Source organism: Cricetulus griseus, chromosome 4, assembly GCF_003668045.3.
Source record: "Cricetulus griseus strain 17A/GY chromosome 4, alternate assembly CriGri-PICRH-1.0, whole genome shotgun sequence".
NCBI lineage: Eukaryota > Metazoa > Chordata > Mammalia > Rodentia > Cricetidae > Cricetulus > Cricetulus griseus.
The window spans coordinates 122,244,658-122,271,936 of NC_048597.1; the positions used below are offsets into that span (position 1 = coordinate 122,244,658).

Genomic DNA, 27,279 nt, shown 5'->3' on the forward strand with positions numbered 1-27,279 from the left:
CCCGCGGTGCTTTCCTCCCCGGCTGGGGAACTCCGAGGGGCAAACCACACCACTTCCTTCTCATTCGGTGGCAGGCGGCCGGCCGGGGATTTCCGTGACTTCCTGGGCTCGGCTCGTCCCCGAGGCGTTTCCTGACAGTTTGTACTTCATGGTAGCCAGCTCACTTGAAAACAGATGTGCAGCCTCTGGGCTGGCCTGCCTGGAAGAGGCCCTGCCCCCGCTTCAGCCCCCAAGTTCTTCACAGAGAAAAAAAAAAAAAAAAAGGTCACAACTTTCCAGTCTACAACTGCCGAATAGAAAGAAAGAAAGAAAGAAAAAAAAAAAAAGCATATTTGACGTTAGGGGAAAAAAACCCTTTAACGCTGTAAAAGTCTCTCTGGTTATTTTCACTTTTTGTTTTGGACAAAAAAGAAGGAGATGAGAGGAACATTTTTAAAACGCCATGTAGATCGCCTCGTGGTTATTTTTATTGTTTTAAAGATAATAACCAGAACTGCAGGAGGATCTCTGTGACTCCCGGTCAGCCTGAGGGACATAGTGAGACTTTGTTTTAAAGAGGTTAGAACCACGTTGGTTCTTGTATTTGGAAGGTTTGTTTGAGGGCCTGAAGACTGCTAAGCAGCTAAAAGCACTTGCTGTTCTTCCTGAGGGCTGGACTTCTGTTCCCAACATCCACAAGGCGGCTCACAGCCACCTGAAATTTCAGTTCCCCCCTCCTGGCCTCCACCGGCCCTGCACATGCATGCGCGCAGGCATGAGGCAAAACACCCGCACATACATACATACGTACGTACTTTGGTGGGTGGGTTTCGAGACAGGGTTTCTCTGTGTAGTCCTGACTCCTGTAACTCGCTCTGTAGACCAGACTGGCCTTGAACTCAAAGATCCACCTTCCTCTGCCTCCCAAGTGCTAGGGTTAAAGGCGTGCACCACCGCCCAGCTATAAACACTTTCTTTAAGTTTAAAAAAACAAAAAAAAAACCCTGTTGCTTTGATCAGTTTTAGTAGGTGTTTTTCTTGTGTGTGTGTGTGTGTGTGTGTGTGTGTGTGTGTGTGTGTGTGTGGTTTTGCCTTGCTGTTCTTCGTTTTATAAACAGGATGAATAGATGTAGAAAAACAAAATCCCTGCCTTTAGCATTTTCTCTTACAAGGGATGACGATTAACTGTATCAGTGCTCTAGGAAAAACTTTTGCTCTTTTAGTCTAACTAGTCTGTCTCCTTCCATTTTCAGTGGGTTAGCAGCAAACTTAAGCAACTTTTCTCGAAGGAAGAGAGACCTGCCCTGGTCATTTGAGGAATAGGATGGATGCGGTATTGTGGACTCTGCTCAGGCTGAGCGGCAGGCAGGTGAGTTTGTCTGGCTCTGACAACACAGTTCCAACTGGAAGTCCACCTGAGACACTAGGTTTGTTGATAACATGGAGATAGATGTCCATCTACCTTTGAGCCTCCTTTTGAGGGCAGAGTCATGTGGTCAGTCTCTCTTGCAATTTTATTGCTGGCCTTTTTTTTTTTTTCTTTTAAGTTATTAAATAAGGTGTGGCACCAGGCCTGTGACCCAGAACTTGAGAAGCTGGAGCAGAAGACAGCTGTGACCTCAAAGACCACCGAGGTTACATAATGAACTCAGCCTGGACAAGAGGTAGCCTATGCCTTGAAATCGATAAGAATTAAAGTTAATTATTTTCTGGATAAACTCTAACTTGCATATGGGCAGGGACAGTATGTCTTTTACTTGATGTTTTACTCTAGCATCAGCAGAATGCTTGCACATACTAAGTGCTTAGTATCTTGATTAACAAATTGAAGCAACCAATCCTCTGGGTTTTCTCCATTCTCAATGTTCTCCTAAAGATTCCCCAAGTGTGATTGCTCACAAAATAGCCATCTAAAGATACTATTAATTTATCCTTGAATTATGTGTATGGGTGTGTGTATTCATGGTAGTGCCAAGCTTACATAGGCCAGAAGGATCAGCAGATGCCTTGGAGCTGAAGTTATAGAAGCTGGGAACATAATTAGGGTCCCCTGCAAGAACAGATGCTGAGCCATCTTGCCAGACCTAAATAGGCTTTTAAGCAGGAGTTATTAAGGAAACATTTGAAGAAAGAAGAAAGGTAGACATATAACCATTATTTTCTCTGCTCAGTTTTCTTCTGCCATCAGTACCAAGCCAGGTGAGAGTGACAGGGATTTGTATGCAGACCCAGGCTGACATGCATCCTCAGTATCTCATTAAATAACAAAAGTATTTTCCCTCAAAGGCCATCATGATTTCTTCCTAAGTGAGAATTTCACATCATAAAATACCATTAAAAAAACTTGTGTTCAACCTTTCCCAACCGTAACTTTTTTTTTTCTGAGACAGGATTTCTCTCTAACTCTGAAGCCTGTCCTGGAACTCAATCTATAGATCAGGCTGGTCTTGAACTCACAGAGATCTACCTGCCTCCACCTCCCAAGTGCTGGGTTTATTTTTAAGACTTAGAACCAGCCGGGCTTTGGTGGCACACACCTTTAATCCCAGTACTCAGGAGGCAGAGGCAGGAGGATCTCTTGTGAGTTCGAGGCCAGCCTGGTCTCCAGAGCAAGTGCCAGGACAGGCTCCAAAACAATACAGAGAAACCCTGTCTCAAAAAAAAAAAAAAAAAAAAAAAAAAAAAAAAAAAAAAAAAAGAAAGAAAGAAAAGAGCTTAGAACCAAAAGTGAGAATAAATCCAACTGGAGCCATGCCACCCTGGTTCCAAAGTAAGTGACAGGGATTTCCTGGGTTAGGGACAAGTTCACAACGTCCTGTGCATAGTCAGGGTCAGGCACAGTGACAAACCTTTAACACCATCACTTAAGGCAGTCTACAGAGGCCTGGGAATTTGAGGCCAGCCTAGTCAACATAGAAAGCTCCAGGCCAGACAAAGCTATATAGTGAGACCCTGTCTCAAAAATAAATAAATAGATAAATACAACCAGGTTTTTAACCAAGTCCTCATGAAGATCCAGTTGAGCAAAAAACATTATTTAGTATCAATATCAATATTCTGTAATGATGAAATTTTCCCCTTATAAATTGTAGCTTACTTTAACTTATCCAGATATTATAATGGAATACAATTTATCTGGCATCAAAACACACAGATTTAAAATTTTTGTATTAAATTTATTTATCTATTTAGTATGTATGTACATGTGTATGCATGCCACAGAAGACACTTGTGAAAGTTGGAAGACATCTTGTGGGGGGGTTGGTTCTCTCCTTGCATCATGTGGATATCAGGGAATTGAACTCAGGTCATTAGGCTTGATATCAAGTCATAGACAATGATATATGAGCTATCTCCCTGATCTAAGGTACAGAATCTTTAAGTATATACCTCCATAGATTGTTTATTTGTTTGTTTTCAGTAGAGGGTGTTGTGTAGTCCAGACTGGCCTTGAATCTTTGATCTTCCTGCTCCCTCCTCTTAAGTTCTGGGACTATAGGGTACACTACCATGCCTGGTTTGTGTGGTACTAGGATTTCATAATCCAGGGACTCCCATTTGCTGGGCAAGCATTCTACCCCTGGAGTTCGACTGTCATCCCAGATCCATGGATTGTTTTGATTTTTGTGAGATGGAGTCTTATTCTGTAGCCTGGAATTCACTATGTAGCCAAGGCTGCCCTTAAACTTGTGGCAATTTTTCTGCCTCAGCCTCTCCAGTACTGGTTTTTAGGCCTGAGCCTCCATGCCTGGACAGTTTTGTGGATTTTTTAGCAGCCATGTGCATTCAGATAGCCAGCAACCAGATTAAGAGCAGGACATTTTCTATAACCTCTGAATCCTCAGTTGGTAACACATTGCCCTGCAGCCCTCCCTCTGTGTGCTTCTCTGGTCAGTACCAAACTGCCCCTCAGCCCTCCACAAGCCACAGATTTGTCTGTTCTTGAACTTCTTAGGACTGGAACTATTGATATGTGTTCACACACTCGCTTCTGCCAGTCAATACAGTTTTCAGTTTCATCGGTGTCTGCGATGGTTAGTCTTTATTGCCAACTTGATTGGATTTGAAACTACCTAGGAGACACACCTTGGATTTGGGTCCTAGACTGACTAAAAAGAGGGGGATGGGGGAGAGGAAGCCAGCTGGATACTGCCATTCCTTTTCCTGCTTCCTGATTATGAATACAATGTGACCAGCAGCCTTACACTCCGCCCCCGTGCCTTCCCATTCATGGGAGACTGTATCCTATCAAACCATGAGCCAGAATTAACCTTCTCCCTTGCATTGCTTCTTTGCATGTATTTAGTCACAGCAATGAGAAAGGTAACTAATGCCTTGTCCTTTTCATTATCTCCCAGCATCCCCTTCCCTGTACACCACTGTCCAGTTATATATTCTCCTGCACAGGCAATTTCAGTTTCTTAGTTCGATCCTTTGCTAAGAAGGTGGGATGCCATCTCAAAAGAAAAACAAACAACACACATGCCCAAAGTTTTAGTTTATACTGTTTTGAATTACCACCAGCAAGGTTGAAGAAGGATTTCCGTAACTTTGCATGGTTAGCAGTTTCAGCTCAACAGACAGAGGGGAGCTGCCTCCCGCTCTGGCTCTTAGCTGATGGTGGTAACAATGTTAAGCACATGGTCTTGTGTTCTCTAGTGGCTTAGGTGTACTATGTGACTGTTTAAATTTCAAAGCTATCCTTCTGCTGTTTGTTTAATTGTTGTTCACTTTTTGAGAAAGTCTTCTGTAGCATGCCTGGCCTTGAACCTGTAATCTGAGTGATGGCATCATAGGTATGAGCCACCATGTCCACTTATTTCTTCCTTTTTGATGTGTGTCCCTTTTCGTTTTCTTTATTTACTGCTCAAGTTAGAGCCTCAAGTATAATGAGTAGATGTGGCCTGAGTTACATCTTTGCTCATCCCTAACCTTGGGGGACAGTAGTGCTAATAAGCTTGTAATAGATATTCAAACTGAAGGTGAATTTTCCTGGGGGCGGTGGGCAGGATCACCTATATCATATATCCTAGGGGTCTCCCACTGGCTAAGTAGCTAAGGATAGCTTTGAATTTCTGATCTTCCTGTCTTTGGTCCTGAATGCTGGGGTGTACTGCCATGCTCAATATATGCAGTGCTGGCGATTGCACCCAGGGCTTTGTGCATGCCAGGGGTTCTAGTGTCATTTTTTTTTTTTTTTTTTTGCTGTGATAAAATACCCTGATAAAAAGCAACTCAGTCAAAGAAGAATTTATTTGGCTCACAATTCCAGATCACAGTCCATCACTCAGGGGAAGTTAAAGCAGCAACTTAAGCCACTGACATGTCACATCTACAGTCTGGAACAGAGAGAGACGAATGCCCTCATGCCACCCACCAGCTCTTCGAGCTTTCTTTTATCTTGCTGTATTCAGAACCCCATGCCTGCAGAATGGTGCTGCCAATTACCAGCCGGGGCTTTGGACATTAGTGATCAAGACGATCCCTCTTGTAGGCGTGCTCACAGGCCAGCCTGATGAAATAATTTCTCCACTGAAAAGCTCTCTTCTCAGGTAGTTACAGATGATGCCAAGTTGGCGTTTAAAGCCAACCATCACACTAGGCAAGTATTCTACCAACTGTATGACACCCTGAGGCCCTGACTGAATTTTGCAGGAGCAAAATCAGATGAACATATCTCCCTTGTGACAGGCCAACTGTTGGAACCAACAGTCCCCCATATTGGCAAGGACATGGCTATCCCAGGTCAGGAAACCTTGCTTTGAAAGGGGAAAACTAAACTCAAAGGCTTCACTTCTAATAATTTAGAAATAAAGGGACCAGACTCTCATTAAGTCCCTGAATAGCATCCATGACAGGCTATAGAAAAGACATGTAGGCCTCTAGCACAAGAAAACTACAGATCCTCTGGCCTCCCAGAGCCTAAGGCCAAAACCGAACACAAAGAAACTCCATACTGCCCATCCACCTCCCAGCCTCCTAGGTACTTGGTTCCTGGGAACTATTTGGCCACAAAAGACACTCCAGGGGAGACCAAAACCTCCCCTATAATCTCCACGATACAGTTCTGAAAACTATTGGTATCTGTGAACAACAGACCACCTGCAAGTAACAAGACAAAGCCATAGAGACCACAGGATGTTCCCTCTCAGCACTGACCAATGGGAATAATTGGTACATAGGTATTTCATGTCAAAGTATGACATTGAGAAATTTCTTGATTGTTCCCCAAATGTCAACCAATCAAAAACCAACTCATACCTACTGATGTAATCCTGTAACTTTTGTCTTTTTTTTTTTTTTTTTTTTTTTTTTTTTTTGGTTTTTCAAGACAGGGTTTCTCTGTGCCTTTGGAGGCTGTCCTGGAACTAGCTCTTGTAGACCAGCTGGTCTCAAACTCACAGAGATCCTCCTGCCTCTGCCTCCTCAGTGCTGGGATTAAAGGCTTGTGCCACCAGGCCCCGCTAACTTTTGTCTTTAAAACCTAGCAGTAGATAGGGAACTTCACCCCCTCTGGAGGCTGCTGTGTCAGCTTGCTAGATAGGGTCCCTCTCGAAGTGTAGGATAAACAATTTAATAAACCTTATGCATTTGTATCGGTGGTCTGTCTCCCTGGTCTCTTTGGGGATCCTTGTGACTCGGGCACAACAGCTTAACACAGCAAAACGGGCTGAGACCCGCAACAGCAGGATAGGAATGACATCAGAGAGCTGTCGGTGTGCTGCTCCCTATTGTGAGCCCCTGCCCAGTTCACCTCATGCCTGGCTTTCTATAGGAAGTATTTCTTAGCCATGTAAGCCTAGCACAGTCCTAGAAAGAGTTAGCTGCTGACCATATGAATTTGAGACATTTATGGCCCTCATTCCAAACCATTGTGCCCACTGATGAAGTAAGAGGAACACGGGTGATTTACCAGGATTCTCTGGGCCCACTGGACTGTTGATCGGAAGGGCGGGTGCAACCATAGTCCTTTTCTCAAGGGCACAGGAGTGGGGCAAGAGAGGAACATGAGTGCCAGAACCACCCACTCTCATGGTCATGTGACATAGTCACAGCTCTGCAGAAGTAGGAAATATGCACCCAACCCCCACTGAAGGTCAAGAGAGAGAAGCAGAAGAGGGCTGTGGAATCGTTTCTGCACATTTTCTCAAACATAAAAGCTCTGGCCATCCAGAAAGCAGTGGGCTTGGCTTAGCAAGTCAGGGACGGCTCTACTGAACAGTATTCAAGGGCAGGAGCAGCAGAGTTCTAAGCAGGCCTGTGTCGCCAAGGCTGGGGATGTAGCTGGGTGTCTACTGGCACTGGCCTTGGGCTCAATGTCCAGGCCCTTCAAAACAGAAAGGAACTGTCCAGTCTATGTCACAACAAGAGCCCAGTGATCTTCCTCAGAACTCTATTTGGCTTTTGCCTAGCTGCATGACTGCTATGGTTACACAGTACCAAGGTCACCCAACCTACATTTCCCCACCCTGGAGTCCCTGATGCTTGAGAGCTGCTTACACCTCCTGCGATCTGCTTCAGTAGCTAAATAAGGCTGACTGACACGAGGCAGCCGCCACAAGCCCTCCTGTGCCACTGCCGCCATCCCCAATTCCTCTGTAGAACTGCACCCAGCTGCCCTCCTGCTCAGCCTTTGCCCTGCCGTATCTGGTCGCTCTAACTTGGGACAGACTTTCCCGGGGGGTACAACCCGCAGTCAGGCATACGTCCCTGACATCCATCAGCTCCTAGAGTCTAATGATGCTCTGAGTTATCATTCTGCACCAAACTCTACCTCAGTGGTGAAGCAGGAGCTAGACATGCCCCTTACTGAGAACTGGGAAGCTAAGTAGCTAATACTTTTAAGTACTGTATTAGTTACTTTTCTCCTTGCTGAGACAAAATGTCTAACAAAGCCAACATAGAGGAAGGGCTTATTTAGGGTCACAGTTTCAGAGTACCATCCCGACTAGGCATGGTGGCTAGGGCAGCCCAAGCTGTGGCAGCAGGAGCATAGGTGGAACAGCTGGTCACATTCTGTCCCCAGCCAACAAGCTTCCATGGAGAGAAAGCTTTGCGTGCGCTTGTGCGCACGCGCGCATGCACGCACGTGTACACACACACACACACACACACACACACACACACACAAGATATTCAAATACCAGTAGTATATGTTCCATCTGCAGAAAATATTTGAATAACCCTATTATTATATTAATCATCACATTTAAGCCATCTCGATGACACTAGACTGGCAACGTGTGTACATGACTTGACACATCTACTCACAACACAGCAAGATGTCACAGTAACTGCTGACATGCTACACCAGTCCAAATGAAATGGAGTCATTCAAAACAGCACAGCTCTGTTAGTGGGGGAAATTAACTTAGATTTGTTCATATTTGTTTGTTTAAGAGATAGGTCCACAATTATACAAGATGACCCAAAACCTACCAACCTAGCCTTGAACTCACAGATACCATCCTTCCTCAGATTATAGGCATGTGCCCAGGCCTGGCCTCATTTGTTTAATTTTGGCATTTTAAATGCAAGTTCATTCAAACTAAGTTGAAATTGAAAATTCATTCCCTTAGTGTTACTGCATGCCTTTAAAGTGTCCACCATTTCTGAGGCAACTTCTCTCACACCACGCTTGCTCCTCTGGATGGCATAGTCTGATTTCTGTTGCTGTCATAAAACATTCTGACCACAAGAAGCCTGGGGAAGGAGAGTTTGTTTAGCTTACATTCCATGTCACAAGTCTATCCTGGAGGCGAGACTAGCTGCTTGCTGACTTGGTCCTCCTCATGGCTTGCTCATCCTGTTTTCTTATACAAACAACCATTGCCCAGTGGTGGCACCAACCTGCAGTGTGCTGGGTGTACCCACATCAATCAGTAATTAAAAAAAAAAAAAAAACCCACTCCCACAGGCCCAGAACTATCTGATGGTGGCAATTTCTCAGCTGAGGTCCCCTCTCCCTAGATGACTGTAGTTTGTGTCAAGCTGACAAAAACATTCAGAGGATAATACAGAGCCATTGAAACAATAAATAACTTGAAAATCACACAAGTAGAGGAAGAACTGGAAATACACCAACATTAATTTTCAGGAGGAAGAAAAGAGATCCTACAGAAAACTCCACTGATACAGATTTAATGACCATCTGAAGCAAGATCCTAGTATGAACTTGTCATACCGGGTGTGTGTGTGTGTGTGTGTGTGTGTGTGTGTGTGTGTGTGTGTGTGTGTGTGTGTGTGGCCAGAAATGTAATGATCACCTTCTGTCTTAGTTAGGATTTCTATTGCTGTGATGAAACACCATCACCAAAAAGCAAGTTGGGGCCAGGTATTGGTGGCACACGCCTTTAATCCCAGCACTCGGAAGGCAGAGGCAGGCGGATCTCTGTGAGTTCGAGGCCAGCCTGGTCTCCCAAAGCAAGTGCCAGAACAGGCTCCAAAGCTACACAAAGAAACCTTGTCTCAAAAAAAAAAAAAAAAAAAAAAAAAAGCAAGTTGGGGAGAAAAGGGATTATTTGGCTTAGGCTTCCAAATCACTGTTCATCACTGAAAGAAATCAGGACAGGAACTCAAACAGGGCAGGAGCTGATGTAGAGGCCATGGAGAGGCACTGCTTACTGGCTTGTTCCTCATGGCTTTCTCAGAACCACCAGCCCAGGGATGGCACTACCTACCACAGCCCTCCCCTACTGATCACTATTCTGGTAGAAGCCTCACCCCAGTCCCTGGCATCCATATACCCAAAGAGTCTGGGATGTTATGGTGAAGTTCCACCCAAGCCCCTCTCTCCTATATCCCTCCAAACCCCGCTGCATCTCAGAAAGCCCACCAAATGATGACCCCTCCCCCAGAGATGCTCAAGACCACTCCCACAGGTAAACTGCCTCCTAGAAATAGACGAGTAGTGTTCTGGTCTCTCTTTCCTGTCTCCTCTCTGGGGAGCTGGAAGGCCATCCAGAAGCACTGTATCCATTAAGTGTGGGCTTTTTCTAATTGGATTTGATTTGGTCTGATTTAGATTGCTGAATTGGTGGAGAGGCTTATCAGGGTGCAGAAACTTTTCAATCACTAATTGAGAAAATTTCCTACAGGCCTGCCTACAGCCTGATCTTATAGAGGCATTTTCTCAAGTGAGGGTTCCTCCTCTCAGGTGACTTTAACTTGTGTCAAGTTGACATAAAACTAGCCAGTATACCGCCCCCCCCCCATCATACATAGCGAGGACAATCTGGATTCAAGACACCTACTTCACATTTTGCTAAACTATGAGACTGGTAGTAATGCTACAGATGCCTGAGTTTCACCAAAGCACCTGAAAATGCTTCTCACCAAGCCTCCACAGCAATGTGCAGACCATCACAAAACCTTCACATCAATGTGCACAGACCACCAACAAACCTTCACAGCAATGGGCGTAGACCATCACCAAGCTTCTGTGGCAATGCATGAAGACCAATCAGATGACCGTGCTGTTTGCTCTCTGGTGTTCAGTCAGACTTGGTTCTTGTTAACAGGTCTATTTCCTATGGCAGAAGGTTTGTTGATTGTCTCTGAAGAGGAGGTGCTTGGGAGTCTACTACTAAATATGTTCTTTGTGAAATATTAGACAATATAACAAAAAAAAAACAGATTTGGGAATCGATGTTTGTGGTGGCACACACCATTCCTTAATCTCAGCAATCAGGAGGCAGAGTCAGTTAGATGTCTTGTGAGTGCCAGGCTAGCCTGGTCTTACATAACAAGTTCCAGAACAGGTGGGGTTACATAGAGATACCATGTCTCAAGACAAAAATTAGGAGGAGACAACCTAGTGACTTTGATCTCTAAGATTGTATAAAGTCTTTCGTTTGATTTTAAGCACAGGGTTGGGAGGCAACTATTAGATGAAGACCTTCTATAGCATTTTTACAGGTAGAAGCCAGTGAATTGGATAAAGAGTTTACAACTCAAGAAGATCTAGGGTTGGTTCAGTGCTCATTTAGTATGCAAGCAGCCCTGGATTGATCCATAGCACCAAACTACTGTGCATGTGGTGTACACCCATAACCCAAACACATGGTAGGTGAACACCCATAACCCAAACACATGGGACGATCAGAATTCCAGGTAACCCTACACTACTTGGTGAGTTCGAAGCCAGCTTGAGACCATGTCTCAAACAAAAAGGAATAGGAGGAGGAGGCTTATAATAATTGTGTTTAAAATTCCATTATCAGGGCTACTTAGAGGACAGGTAGGATGAAAGCTGAGCTCTGGGGTTGGAAACCAGACTGGGCAATGTAAAAAAACTTAGTCTCAAACAAAATACATTTGCTTCACTATGGCATAAGCTAGGTCAAGATAAAACTGTGGAGATGTGACACCTAGTGTACCTTGTATTGACCTGTGACCACACAGGCATGAAGGAAGCAGGGTGTGGAGAGTGCTGAAGCCTCTGGAAATAAATGTGACAACAGCAGTGTCTGGAGACTGTAAACACCAGATCTCTCCACCCATGTGACTCCCCAGGACAGAACCTGGGAGACTCCTCTTTCTCCCAATGAACAGTAATAGTCACCTCAGTAGCTGGCACTAATGTGGCTAGCATTGCTGCCTTGCAGCCTCTGCCCTATGGGTGGTCTCAGGCTGCAGCCTCCACTCCTGTGGGTGGTCTCAGGTTGCAACCTCTGCCCTGTGGGTGGTCTCAGGTTGTAGCCTCTGCCCTGTGGGTGGTCTCAGGTTGTAGCCTCTGCCCTGTGGGTGGTCTCAAGCTGCAGCCTCCACTCCTGTGGGTGGTCTCAGGCTGCAGCCTCCACTCCTGTGGGTGGTCTCAGGCTGCAGCCTCTGCCCTGTGGGTGGTCTCAGGTTGCAACCTCTGCCCTGTGGGTGGTCTCAGGTTGCAACCTCTGCCCTGTGGGTGGTCTCAGGTTGTAGCCTCTGCCCTGTGGGTGGTCTCAGGTTGTAGCCTCTGCCCTGTGGGTGGTCTCAGGCTGCAGCCTCCACTCCTGTGGTTGGTCTCAGGCTGCAGCCTCCACTCCTGTGGGGGGTCTCAGGTTGCAGCCTCCGCCCTATAGGTGGTCTCAGGCTGCAGCCTCTGCCCTGTGGGTGGGCACAGGCTGCTGCCATTGTTCCATTCCTACTACACCCCAGCACCTCCTCTGTCCTGCTGCTTAGTCAGCTCCTGCCAGACTTACCAATCGCTCTGTTTCCATAGTCCAGTGCAGAACGGTGACTTTCAAATACCAAAAATCTTCCTTGCACATGATTCCTATCAACATCCTGTCATGAGATGGGGAGAGACTCAGAAGGTCTGACCCCTGAGGATCTACAGGCACTTCATGGTGTCTGGGGGAAGGAGACCAGAGGTGGGAGCCCCTGGAGGTGCCCATGCTCCTTTAAGTAACTTCTATTGTGCTCCTATTAGCATCCCTAATGAAACTCACAGGCTCTCTCTCTCTCTCTCTCTCTCTCTCTCTCTCCTCTCTCTCTCTCTCTCTCTCTCTCTCTCTCTCTCTCTCTCTCTCTGGCTCGCATACAGGCACACAGCCATAAACATAAAACGAGGACTAGTTAGGAAGAGGAAGGCATCCAGCAGGACTAGAAGGGGACAAGAGATAGTAATGAAAGGGGGTAAATATGCTTTAAATACATTAAACATATATACAAGCATGAAAATGAAATAAAGAAATAAGATGCAATAAAAGTAAAAATATTAATTGGTTTTGTGTATGTGGAAGAGGGCACTTCCATACCACTAACTGCACAGTGTGGAGGTAAGAACGCAACTTTCAGGGGTCGTTTATCTCTTTTCACTGTACTGGCTTCAGAGATCAAACCCAGGTGCTCAGGCTCGGCAGCAAGTGAGCCTTCGATAAAAGGGTTTTAAAACCAGCTTTCTTACAAAAGGAGAATGTTTCTTCTCTAGAGGACAGAAATGAAAGTTGATTGCTGGAACTGTGATTTCACACCTGAGCTTCCAGTCTCTGTGTAGTCTCCTGATGCTGCCATCAGAGGCCCTGGGGCCCTGCTCACCATCATGGACCCTCTAGAGCTGATAACATTTATAACCGTGATTCATATTCCTCTCCTGAAATCTGCCATTTTCCTTCTCGATATGTGCTGTTCAAGTATATTTAGTGTAGTCCAGAGTGCTGCCTGGGTGGGGCATAGCTTTGTTCGTCTAGTCTTCACACTATCAGAAAGCAAACGAGGTGAGAGAGAGGAAAACTTGCATCCTTAATACACAGAACCCAGACATGGTGTTTGTTAGATGAATGTACAGATACACATCTTTTCATTAAGGAATTATTTTATTTCAAAATTTAAGACATAGCCAGGTAGTGCCTGCCTATACTTCCTAGCACTCAGGGAGTGGCAGCAGAAGGATGGAGTTCAAAGCCAGGCTCTGGTACTTATGACTTCAAGGCCGACTTGAGCCCTGTGACACCCTATCATAAGAAAGCACAAACACATATCTAGTAAATATCATTTAAAAAATGGCTTAAAGAAGAAAGGCCCTCCCTCTAGCCCTGATCAGGGTTTGGTGAACATATGTGAGGGTTCTTCCCAGACCCAAGCTGGGAGCATATCAAACTGACCAAGCACATAAACTATTTACAAAAAAACAAAAACACCTCTGTGTGTGTGTGTGTGTGTGTGTGTGTGTGTGTGTGTGTGTGTGTTGGGGGGAGGGTGGAGCCTACCTTTGAGTCCATCACTCGGGAGGCAGAGGCAGGAGGATCTCTGTGAATTGGAGGCCAGCCTGGTCTACAAAGTAAGTTCCAGGCCAGCCAGAGCTGTTACACAGAGAAACCCTGTCTCAAAACAAACAAACAAAACAAAAGTATTTCAAGAATTCACATGGAACCACAAAAGACCAAGAATAGACAAAGCATTGACAATTAAACAGCTGGACATATCACATTATCTGGCCTCCAATTGTAAAATGAGTATATACTGGAAGAAAAATAAACAGAATAGAGGACCCAGAATAAAACTGCAAAACTGGCCAGGCGTTGGTGGTGCATGCCTTTAATCCCAGCATTCGGGAGGCAGAGGCAGGCAAATCTCTGTGAGTTCAAGGCCAGCCTGGTTCTCCAGAGCGAGTGCCAGGACAGGCTCCAAAGCTACACAGAGAAACCCTGTCTCGAAACCCCCACCCAAAAAAACTGCAAAGCTGTGCCCACTTAATTATTGACAAAGAAGGCAAAAACTGGAAAAAGCTAGTGTGTTCAAAAAATGGTAAGACTGCCTTCCTGCCTGGGAAGAGTGAAATTTGAATCATTAATCTAATTAATCTTATCATTAAAAACCTGGGGTCAGATTGTTAGACCCCCGAAAACTCAAGTATCCGGGGTCCCAGGCCACAACTGCGGTCACCCCAATCATCAGGCGGATTCGAGAGCTTGCTGCAAACTGCACGAGGCTTTATTGTAATTTAATGAGCGCCATGGCGGATGGCTAGAAAAGACAGCTCCTAGGGCCTCCCAAGAGATCTTATAGGACAGCATGAGGGGAGTGTCTAGGGGTACACACAGGCTCACGATTGGTGTGCCTCCAGGCTTGGAGGGCTTGCCCTGTGTTGATTGGTCAACTGGTTGTTATGGTCCATAGGCCCTCCCAGGGTGGTTGCTATGCTCTCTACGTCATTGTAAAGCACACCCAGAGTCATAAAGCATAGCGCCACCAGCTAACTTCTGATTGGTTTATTATCACGAGGCAGGCATCTGACCTCTAAGTGACCAAGGCAAGTTTATGGCAAGCACGTGTTCGGCTGTTATGGCTGCCGAAAGGGGAGCAGGTCCCTTCAAGATATTAGGGTAATAAACTGAAAGATGAGAGAAACAGAGGAATGGCTGCCAGTGACCTCTGACCTCTCCAGACCCTGTGACCAAAAGGGCAGAGATCCTGTCTCCACCCTCCCTTATCACTCCCTAGTGCTGGGATTAAAGGCATGAGTCACCACCGACCAGCTTCTATAGTTAACAAGCTCCACCCTTTGATCACCAGGCAAACTTTATTTATCAGAACACAAACAAAATTTCACCCAACAGAAATTAGATCTCATCTTCCCCTTGTACAAAAATCAATTCAAAATATATTGAAACCTTAATTTAAAAACAAAACAAAACAAACAAACAAACAAAAAAAAAAAAAAACGGGAAAACACCCAGCACTCTGGAGGCAAAGGCAGGCTGTGAATTCAGAGCCAGGCTGGTCTACAGAATGGGTTCCAGGACAGCCAGGGCTGTTATATGCCAAGAAACCCTGTCCCAGAAAAACCAAGCCAAAACAAAACAAAACCAGAAACACTAAAACTTCTGGAAGAAAACATATAGGGGATACCCTCCAAGAAATAACCCTCTTCTGCATAGCGAAGGAGACTATCAGCAGAGCACATGGCCCATGGAATGGGAGAAAAGCTTAACGGGTTACACTTCAGACTTCAGGGTTAATACCCAGAATTTACAAAGAATTGCAGAAATTCAGCACTAAGTGAACGATACTGCCAATCAACTAATGGGGCAAGTGAATTGAACAGGATTTCCAAGCAAAGAAATACAAACTGCCAGGAACATTTTTTGAAGTTCAGTTTCTCTAGCTATCAGTGAAATGCAAATTAAAATGACTCTGAAACACCACCTCACCCCAATCAGAATGGTTGCCATCAAGAAACCTGATAATAAATGTTGAGGAAGACATGGGGAGAAAGGACCCCTTACTCACTCTTGGTGAGGTACAAATGAACAGAGCTGTTAAGGAAATCGTTTAAAGATTTATAAAAATATAAAAACAGACCTGCCATATGACAGCTATTTCTCTTCTGTCATATCCCCCAGAGAACTCCACACCCTACCATAGAGATGTTTGCACCCCCATATTTTTTCTCCATTTTTAAAATTTAAATTAGAAACGAGATTATTTTACATGCAAATCCCAGTTCCCTCTCCCTCCCATCCTCCCCTGCCCCCCACTAACTCCTTATCCCATACCTTCTACTCCCAGGGAGGGTGAGGCCTTCCATGGGGAATCCTCAGAGTCTGTCATATCCTTTGGAGCAAGGCCTAGGCCCTCCCCTGTGTGTCTTGGCTCAGGGAGTATCCCTCTATATGGAATGGGCTCCCAAAGTCCACACCTATGCTAGGGATAAGTACTGATCTACTACAAGAAGCCCCATAGATTTCTGAGGTCTCCTCACTGACACCCATGTTCAGGGGGTCTGGATCAGTTCCATGATGGTTTCCCAGGTATCAGTCTGGGGTCCATGAGCTCCCCCTTGTTCAGGTCAGCTGTTTCTGTGGCACCTCCCTATTTATTGCTGCTTTTATTCACTATTACAGAGTTGAAATCAACCTTGTTGACCATCAACAAATGAACAGATAATGAAAACTTGGTTCATAAATATAAGCTGGAATATTTACTATTTAGCTCTCAAAAAAATGAAATCACAATATTTGCAGGAAAATATGTGAATTTAGAATGTCTAATATTAAGCATAGTTACAATCTCTGGAAGAAAAAAATAGTATGTTCCCCCTCATAGACAGACCCTAACCTATAACATACCTATAAATATGTAAACAAATGTTTTTGCAGATACAGTATAACATGCAGAAAGAACAAGGAAGGGTAAATTTTAGGTGATGAGGAAGGGCTGAGAACAGACAATGGACAGTGAGTCACAAAATCGGATATAAAGACCCTTTGTCACAGATTTTCTGGGGTTTGGTGCTCAGAACTCTTTAAAACCATGTAGAGTCACGTGCGGACTTCCTCACGTGGCCAGTGACATGAAAAGAGCCATCACTTTCATTTTGCTGATGGAACTGAGAGCACAGAGAGTGTTTTTTAAATCTCTAGGTCACACACTAAACATAACTGTAATTTGTCATACTTTCACCCTGTCATTTAATTCTTTAGATATTAAAACCATGGCAATAAACACAGCTTTGATATCATTACACAGAGCTGACAGGAGACAGCACTGTAAAGATAACCACCTTGGCCAGTCACTCCTTGGTCATTCTCTAACATGATGGTGCAGACTTTGAGAAGCACGGTTACTGAGTCCAAGAGCTTACACCACACAGCTGTAAACACCTGCAGCTGCCCGATGCTTTTGCTGCTGTTGTTTTCTTAACTTTATTCACTTATTTATTATATCTGTATGGGTGTTTTGCCTCATTAGTAAAGTGGCCAAGATGGAGCTGATGAGATGGCTCATCAGTTAAGAGCACGTTCAACTACTCTCTGCTGTTGCAAAGGACTCCAACTCAGTCGCCAGTACTCATTTCTGGTAACTCACAATCACATATAACTCCTGTTCCAGTGAATCCAGTGCCATTTTCTGGTTTCTGTGACCACCAGCATGAATCCGAAGTATACACATACACACATTTTGTTTAACTGAGAAGGTTTAAGGCTGAAAAGACTATAGCTGTTGTTTTTAACTAAGGTAGTTTGAAGTCACTTCAGAACATAATTTCATCATAAGTTTTGTCAAGAATGACCATGCCAGACACTGTGGCACACACCTTTAATCTCAGGATTCAGGAGGCAGACACAGAAGAATCTCTCTGAGTTCAAGGCCAGAATGACATACAGAGCGAGTTCAGGACAGCTGGGATTACATAGTGAGACCCTGTCTCAAAAATAAAATGAAAAGCAAAACAACAGAAACAAAATGACCATGGTGTTTCAAAGGGAATTGATGAGATGGCTCAGTGGGTAAAGACATTTGCCACCGAGCCTGATGATCTGAGTTCAATCCCAAGGGCCCCACATGGTAGGAAAAGAGAAATGATTCCCCCTAAGGTGTCCTCTGACCTCCACATGACACATTAAGCAAACAAACTATAAATTAAGTAAGTGAATGTAAAAAAAAAAAAATTAAAGCTACTTCAGAAGTTGTGAAACTGCGAACTTCTCACAACACTTCAGCTTTATAAGCACCCACACAGCCTGTGTTTGCACATCGTTGATGACTCTCTGTCTAGCACAGCACCACACTTGGCAACGAAGACAGATGCTGTATGATTAGTAGTAGAAGAGGAAAGAGAAGAAAAAGTGTCTGGGAAGCACTGAAGAGCTCACACCCTCCTGCTCCTTTCATTATGTTCCCTGCAGCAGACCATGTGGCAGAGCTCTGTCCTTAGTAAATAAGAGCACGAAAACGGGAGAGCTGGCATACAGCTGCAATCCCGGCATTCTGCATAGACAAACGGATGCGGAGTTTGACTCTAGGTTGAGCTATATTGTAAGTTCCAGGCTAGCTTGGGCTGCAGAGTGACAATGAGGCTGGCAGGGGTAAGGAAAACTTGGGAACCTGGGATTCCATTTGCACAGGCTAAATGCACAGCCTTTCCTAACACTTGCCAACCTGGGCCCCTCAGCTGCTTTAAGTCCCACATGTACACCACATGGAGCAATGACGGTTGCTCCACCCTGACAACTGGAGGGCACTGCCCCATTTCCCTTCAAACCTGTCAAACATGTCCCAACATACACCTGGGAATGGAAGACGGGCTCTATCAAACCTAAACAGTGTCAGGTTCATGTACTTAAAGGCAAAGCACGCCCTCTGTGTGAGCTTTGGGGACGGGGTCTATAGTCACCATTTTATGCCCATGCATGATTGGATGTGCAGATTGTTAAATTCAGAAGCATCGTGGGGAAGGACATGAGCAGAAAAGTTTATATATAATGTAGGCCTGTCAATAAAGTCAGAGAACCAGACAAGAAGATCGCTCAGCTGATAAAAAGCACTTGCTGCGTGGTCTGCTGAGCTGAGTTCAGTCCCCAGAACCCACACAAGACAGGATAGGTTCCTGAGAACTGTCTTCTGACCTCCACACAGGCACTGTGGCACCACACACACACACACACACACACACACACACACACACACACACACACACACACAATTTAAAGCTGGAGAGGCATTTCGACACAGACCTTACTACCTAAATTCCTGGAACCCATGCAGTAGGAGAAAACCGACTTCTGAAAGTGATCCTTGAGACTTCATATTTATGTCATGGAGCATGTGTGTGCAACAACAACAATAAAATAAACTTCAGAAATAATAAAAATTAAAGCAAAACAGAACCACACATACTGCACCCTTTAGCAATTAGCTCCACTCCCTCCCAGACCCCATAAAAGGAGGACCCAAACAGCAGTACTCTACTCTTCAATGCCTTGGCTCAAGTAGCCTGCTGTTTCTTGTAGACTGTCTCGTACTGTCTCTCTAAGTAAAACTGCTTGCTACTTTGCTTTTTGTGTGTGCATTTTCACTTCTTTGAATAAGATGCCAAGAACCTGGAAACATCCAGTCCAGACAGTGACCCCCAGAAACAAGATCCTATCTCAAAAACCAAAACAAGTAAAAAAAAAAAAAAAAAAAAAAAAAAAAAAAAAAAAGACTACATTGACAAGGACCCTACAGTAAGATACCTACACTTTATTCTGGTGTTACTAGACTAAATGTTTGTGCTGTGTCCCGGTATTCATAAACTAAAACCCCATCCTTGAGTGGATTGTTATTAAGAGGCAGGAACCTTAGGGTGATTAGGTCACAGTGTGTGTGTGTGTGTGTGTGTGTGTGTGTGTGTGTGTGTGTGTTGGATTTGTGCCTGTAAAGACACAGAACTTACATTCTCACTTCCTGCCAGTAAGACGCCTTCCAGACACAGGATGTGTGAGAATTTCAGTTTAGGACAGTCTAGCTAGCCTACAGAAACATGGGATATGCTACCCTGTCTACAATAATTTAGCATAACACCTACAACATTAGAGACAATGACATGATCCCAATGGCTTGAAGGTTATCATTAAAGGTTCCCTTTGAAGGTTACTTACTGGAGGGCATGGTCTCTGAATGGAATCTGTCAGTACCCAGCTCTCCTCATCCAAGGATTCCTGTACCCTCACACTCTCATGGGCTCCCAGAATTAACTTCTGCTGGCCATGGCAGCAGCCTGAAGCAGCTTGGGAGGAGCATGGCCTTGAACATATCAGACATCAGCAGAGTGTGATATGTTATGGGAGCTGGTGCTTGTCATGGTGGCTGGACCAGTGACAACTTGATAAGGCTTCGAGGAAATGGAGAAAATTCCCCTTGTGGACCTGGGCTCGGCCCCCACAGATCTTCAAGCAAAACCACATTCAGCCATTAAGAGCATTAAGAGTGGAGCTTCCGCTACTGTCTTTGGGTTCTGCCACACATTAGCTGAAGGCATGCTCTTCCTAGAGGGACCCCACAGTCTGGAAAATTTTCCCAAAACAGGCCGTTATGTTTCAGGGCCTCTTGTTAGGGAGCCCCCATTTGCCATGGTATCTATAGCTTTCTTCTTGGTCCCTTCTCTTTGTTTTCAGCATTACTTCACATCAGTCTCCAGCACACTTAAGACTGTCCCAGCATCTGCTTCCTAAAGATCCAAACAACAGACCTTTGTCTAGACTGTTCTCTGTACTTCCAAATTTCTACTTATCCTCCCAGTCTCAACTACCATTCAACTTCTCCATGTGTCTTCAGGAAGTTGTTCCTTCCTCTCTGTGCCCATGGTCCCACACATAGCAGAGAGAGAGGAAAAGAAAGGAGATGTATTTTTGTTTGGGGGAGGGGTGTTTCGTTTTCTTGAGACAGAGTTTCTCTGTGTAGCCCTGACTGTCCTGTAACTCACTCTGTACTCAGGCTGGCCTCGAATTCACAGATCCACCTGCCTCTGCCTGAGTGCTGGGATTAAAGGCATGAGCCAAAAAAAGATGTTTTGAACACTCACTTTGAGTTAGAGATGACTGGAGGTACACACACACACACACACACACACACACACACACACACACACACACACAAACACACACACACAGATACATAGTCTGAATTTTCATACTAGTTCAGGCAAGGATTAGTAATCTCATTTTGTAGATAAGTATTTTTGCTGTAGTGATCTTTATTTCAGAATTTTTTTTCTAACAGAACTTACTATTTATTTTCACTCTAGTAGTGGGTGCTTACTATATTTTTGTGTGATTTTTTTTTGTGTGTGTGTGTGTGTGTGTGTGTGTGTATGTATGTGTGTGTGTGTGTGTGTGTGTGTGTGTGTGTGTGTGTGTGTGTAGCCTAGAGGATAACTTTAGGAACCATTCCTCAGGAGTCACCCATCTTAGGCTTTTTGGAGACAGGGTAGGCTATTTGGCCAGCAAGGCTCAGGAGTCTGCCTGTCTCTGTCTCCCCAACACAGGGATTACAAGCACATGCCACCCACTATGCATAGTTATTTTATAGGGGCTTGCAAGTTGGAACTCATGTCTTTGTTCATGCAAGGCAAGCACGGTAGGAACAGAAGCATCTGCCTTCATAGGTTTTATTGTATTGTTTCCTAATTGCATGTCTGATTTTGACAAAGAAGTGCTTTGTTGGTTCTTGTCAACAAATACAGCCTTAGTTCTCTGTGATAAGTAAGTAGGGGGATGCTTACTGCTTGAAGAATGACAGCCAGCTGGGCTTGTGAGTCCCTGGGGAAAGAGGCATTTGGATAACACTGCTGAAGTGTGCTGAGGTGACTAACATGGCATCAGCTACCACAGATCCCATCTGCTGAGGCCAGGACTCCACAAAACTGAAGCCACTGGGCTCCAGGAGGCAATTCTGGTATTTGCACTAGGGCCTTTCACATTTAAAAATCCTGTCACAGGCCGGCTGATCACAAAGCAAGCTTAAGGGTCAAAAGCAAATCCAGTAGAATTGCAGCAAGCAAGGGAATCTCAGTTTCTTCAGGAATAAAAAGTTAAGTGCCAGTCCACACATAAATTAGGTGTGGGGGCATCTGCCTGTACCCCAGCACTTGAAAAATGGAAGCAGGAGGATCAGGAGTTCAATGTAGGTAGCATTTTCCCCTCCGGGAGCTGTTTTCAAATGACCACACAGAGGCTTATATTAATTGTAAATGCTCAACCAATAGCTCAGGCTTATTACTAATTAGCTCCTACATTTTAAATTAACCCATAGTCCTTATCTACACTCTACTATGTGGCAGTACCTTTATTAGCATGGCAGGTTCATCTCGCTTCTCCGAGTCTTCTCTCAACTCTCTGAATCCACCCTTCTTTCTCCCTGTATCCTCAGTTTGATCACCCTGCCTATACTTTTTGCCTGGCTATTGGGCAATCAGCTTTTATTAGCCAATGAGAGTAATACAAATCTATAGTGTACAAAAGGATTGTTCCACAGCAGTTCAAGGTCATCCTTGGCTACAGCATTGCAGAGTGAGATCCAGGCCAGCTTGGGATATGTGAGACTTTGTCTAGAGAAACAGGAAAGGCTGAAAGTTTAACTCAGGAGTTGAAGGCTTGCCTAGGACGCAGGAGGCCCAATGTTCGTTCTATCCTCACATGGCAAAAAAGGACCAAAAGATGTAATGACATGGGTGGACATGGGTCAACTACAGCACACCAGGGAATGGGAGTTGGCTTCCGATGACTGATGACTGGATCACATGTGTGTATAAGGAGGGGCATCGAGTGGATGCAGGAAACTGTCCTTTTAGTATGTGCATCTTTAATGCACAAATATCTCAACATATCATACTTATTTTTGGACCCCAAGTTTGAACAGCTGAACTAGATCTTCTACTGAACTATTCCACCAAGGTGGGGCTTGGGGTTTACCTATCTCCTGTTTTCTTGGCCTGAAGCTGAAATGTAAAATATGATAATCTAAAACTATTTCCAAAGGGGAAAAAAATCTCATTTCCTGGAAAGCTGATTAGGGATAAAGGAGAAGCTATGGTTAGCATGGGAAAGGGGAGTTCACATACATGGACAGACAGTATCCTGAGATAGGATACTGCCTTTTGATACTGGGACACCATGTCACTTATAGAAGTTCATACTCATTCTCCATAACTGTGCAATCAGATCACAAAAACTGTTGGCCTCTTCCTTCCTTCCTCCTTCCTTCCTTCCTTCCTTCCTTCCTTCCTTTCTTCTTTCCTTCTTTCCTTCCTTCCTTCCTTTCTCTTTTCCTTTCTTTTGTGTGTGTGTATGGGTGGGGGGGGTCTCAAATACCCCAGGTTTGCCTCAAACTCAACAGTCATCTTGAACATCGATCCGCTTGCCTCCACCTCCAGACTGTTGGAATCGCAGTTGTGTACAATCGCGCCTAGTTACGCAGTGTTGAGGATCTGACCCTAGGCTTTGCACAAGCTGGGCATGCACTCTATGTATCGACTCAGTGAGATCTAGCCTCTCACAAAGTTTATAACTTTGTGCTGGGCTGCGTAACCTACAGGTTGACCCAGATGCGCAGGTCCAAGTGAGTATTGCCTGCCCTCTTGTGGCAACTCCTAGACCTTCACTCATGTACGCACCATTTGCAGCCTGTTTGCCATGTTCAGGTACAGAAGACATTATATAATCCTGTCCCCAGTGAGATCCCCACCCCACAGGGCTCTAGTCTCACAATGATATTCCAGCCTTCAGCAGCTGACCTAGTTGAAATTGCTTCAAATTTGAAAGGCAAAAGCAAAATAACACACTGACTGAGACGTGCTTTGTTCTTGCTCAGTTGCTCATCAATAAAGTGTCTCACCTTGCATCCCAGGATAGCTAGAATTTGGGCAATCTTCCCACGTCATCCTCCAAGTGTGGAGATTAAAAGCATGAGTCACCACATTCAGCCTTGTTCACCTTTTTAATAAAGTGAAAATTCTCTTCCATGAAGAAGATGCACTAGATTCCCTTCCTGGAACTTCCTGGGTCTGCTTAGCATGTAGTGAACGTGCCCCGGCATCATGAACTCTCTGGAATCTGCCTGCATCACAGTCTTGGCTGACCTACACCCTCAGCTTGAGCTTGAGTCTTCGCCCCCCCTACGCCCTCTGTATGAGGAGAACACCAGGAGAGGCTGGACCATCCAGAGTTGCTGACATTGAAGTCATGGCTCACTTACACTCACTGGGAGACAAGGGGAGAGGGGGAGATCCCACCTGCTCCCACTGGAAAAAGGGATAGGAAGATGACAGTATAAGAACACATTTAACAACAGAAAGACCATTGACAACACCAGAATCTATGAACTCCACACCAGCAAGTCCTGAACATCCCAATGCAGAAGGAGCAGAAGAGAATGACCTTAAAAACAACTTTATGTAGATGTTAGAGACCCTCAAAGAGGAAACGAGAAAATCCCTGAAAGAAAAGGAAGAAAAACAAACAAAAATACAGGAAATGGAGAAAAAGACAAACCAAAAAATTCAAGAATAAACAAATCTCTTAAAGAAAGCAAGGAAAGCCAAGAAAAAACAACCAAACAAGTGAAGAAAACAATTCAAACAGTTCAAGGCTTGAAAGCAGAAATAGGAACAATAAAGATAACACAGAATGAGGTAATGCTGGAAATAGAAAAGCTAGGTAAATGATCAAGAACTACAGATGTAAGTATAACCAATAGAATAAAAGAGATGGAAGAGAGAATATTAGGTGTTGAAGACTCACTAGAAGAAATAGATTCATTCCCCAAAGAAAATCTTAAGTCCAACAAATCCCTAACACAAAATACCCAGGAAATATGAGATACTATGAAAAGACCAAACCTTAGAATAATAGGTATAGAGGAAAGCAAAGAAATACAAAGCTCAAGGATATAGAAAACATATTCAACAAAATCATAGAAGAAAACTTCCCCAACCTAAAGAAGGATATGCCTATGAAAGTACAAGAAGCTTACAAAACACCAAATAGACTGGACCACATAAAAAAAAAATTCCCTTGCCACACAATAGTCAGAACACCAAACATACAGAATAAAGAAAAAATATTAAGAGCAGCAAAGGGAAAAGGCCAAGTAGCATACAAAGGTAAACCTATCAGAATTATACCAGACTTCTCCATGGAAACTCTGAAAGCCAGAAGGTCCTGGATAGATATTCTACCAACACTAAGAGACCATGGATGCCAGCCCAGACTACTATACCCAGCAAAACTTTCAATCATTACATATGGAGAAAACAAGATATTCCATGACAAAACCAATCCAGCCCTACAGAAAATTCTGGAAGAAAAACTCCAACCTAAGGAAATTAACTACACTCACAAAAACATAGGCAATAGATAATCCCACTTTACCAAACACGAAAAGAAAAAAAGGGGGGGATCCACACACAATACCACCAACAACAAAAAATCCAAAATAAACAAGAATTAACAATCAATGGTCATTAATATCCCCCAATATCAATGGTCTAACTTGCCTATTAAAAAAAAAAAAAAAAAAAAAAAAAAACCAGGCTAACAGAATGGATACGAAGACAGAATCCAGCCTTCTGCTGCATACAAGAAACACATCTCAACTTCAAAGATAGACATTCCCTTAGAGTAAAGGGTTGGGAATAGATTTTCCAATCAAATGGACCTAGAAACAAGTAGGTGTAGCAATCCTAATGTCTAACAAATTAGACTTCAAACTAAAATCAATCAAAAGAGATGAAGAAGGTCATTTCATATTCATCACAGAAAAAGTCCATCAAGATGAAGTCTCAGTCCTGAACATCTGTGCCCCAAATACAAAGGCACCCACATTCGTAAAAGAAACACTACTAAAACTCAACTCACACATAAAATCCCACACACAGTGGGAGACTTCAACAACCCACTCTCACTAGACAGGACCAACGGACAGAAACTTAACAAAGAAACAAAGGAACTAACAGAAGTTACGACCCGGTGTAACGGACATCTATAAAACATTCCATCCAAACACAAAAGAATATACCTTCTTCTCAGCTCCACATGGAACCTTCTCTAAAATCGACCACATACTTGGCAACATACCAAACCTCAACAGATACAAAGAAAAAAAAAAAGGAATAAACCCCCTGTATCTAATCAGACCACCATGCTTTAAAGTTAGAATTCAACAACACCACAAGTTGCAGAAACCCTACAACCTCATTGAAATTGAACAATGTGCAATTGCACAATTCCTGGGTCTAGGAAGAAATTAAAAAAAAAAAAAAAAGAAATTAAAGACTTCCTAGAATTCAATGAGAATGAAGACACAACATACCCAAGCTTATGGGACACTTTGAAAGCAGTGCTCAGAGGAAAGTTCATAGCACTAAGTGCCCACATAAAGAAATTGGAGAATAGTCACACTAGAGAACTAACAGCACAACTGAAAGCTCTAGAACAAAAAGAAGCAAACTTACCCTGGAGGAGTAGACGCCAGGAAATAATCAATCTGAGGGCAGAAATCAATAAAGTCGAAACAAAGAAAACAATTCAAAGAATCAATGTAACAAAGATTTGGTTCTTCTGGAAAATCAACAAGATAGACAAACCTTTATCCAAACTAACCAAAAGGCAGAGACAGAACACGCAAATTAACAAGATCAGAAAAGGGGGGCATAACAAGGACACTGTGGAAATCCAGAGAATCTTCAGGTCATACTTTGAAAACCTGTACTTCACAAAATTCTAAAAATTTAAAGGCAATGGACAATTTTCTGGATAGACATCACTTATGAAGATTAAATCAAGAATAGATGAGCAATTTAAACAGGCCTATAACCCCTAATGAAATAGAAGCAGTCATCAAAAGTCTACCAACCCAAAAAAAGCCAGGGCCAGATGGTTTCAGTGCAGAATTCTACCATAAGTTCAAAGAACAGCTAATACCATACAAGTGTTCCACACAATAGAAGCAGAAGGGTCATTACCAAACTCCTTTTACAAGGCTTCAACAACCTTGATACCCAAGCCACACAAAGATACAACTAAAAAAGAGAACTACAGACCAATATCCCTCATGAACATTGATGCAAAAGTACTCAATAAAATACTGGCAAATCAAATCCAAGAACACATCAGAAAAATCATCCACCATGATCAAGTAGGCTTCATCTCCAGGATGCAGGGATGGTTGAACACACGAAAATCCATCAATGTAATTCACCATATAAACAAGCTGAAAAAGAAAAATCATACTATCATCTCACTAGATGCTGAAAAAACCTTTGACAAAATTCAACACCCCTTCATGATAAAGGTCCTGTAGAGATCAGGGATAACAGGAACATACCTAAACAAAACAAAAGCAATATACAGCAAGCCAACAGCCAACATCAAACTAAATGGAGAGAAACTCAATGCAATTCCTCTAAAATCAGGGACAAGACAAGGTTGTCCACTCTCCCCATCTCTCTTCCATGTTGTACTCAAAGTTCTAGCTAGAGCAATAAGACAACAAAAGGAGATCAAGGGGATACAAATTGGAATGGAAGAAGTCAAACTCTCACTATTTGCAGATGATATG

The 27,279-nt window shown here is 43.8% G+C and overlaps 1 long non-coding RNA gene across 1 annotated transcript; it reads left to right on the forward strand.

The window, feature by feature from the left end:
• Positions 1–88: 88 nt before the first annotated feature.
• LOC103163786 lies at positions 89–5,962 on the forward strand. Its single transcript, XR_003485225.2, has 4 exons — positions 89–786; positions 1,233–1,348; positions 1,527–1,643; positions 5,252–5,962. It is a non-coding gene; the product is annotated as an uncharacterized LOC103163786 (long non-coding RNA).
• Positions 5,963–27,279: the final 21,317 nt, after the last annotated feature.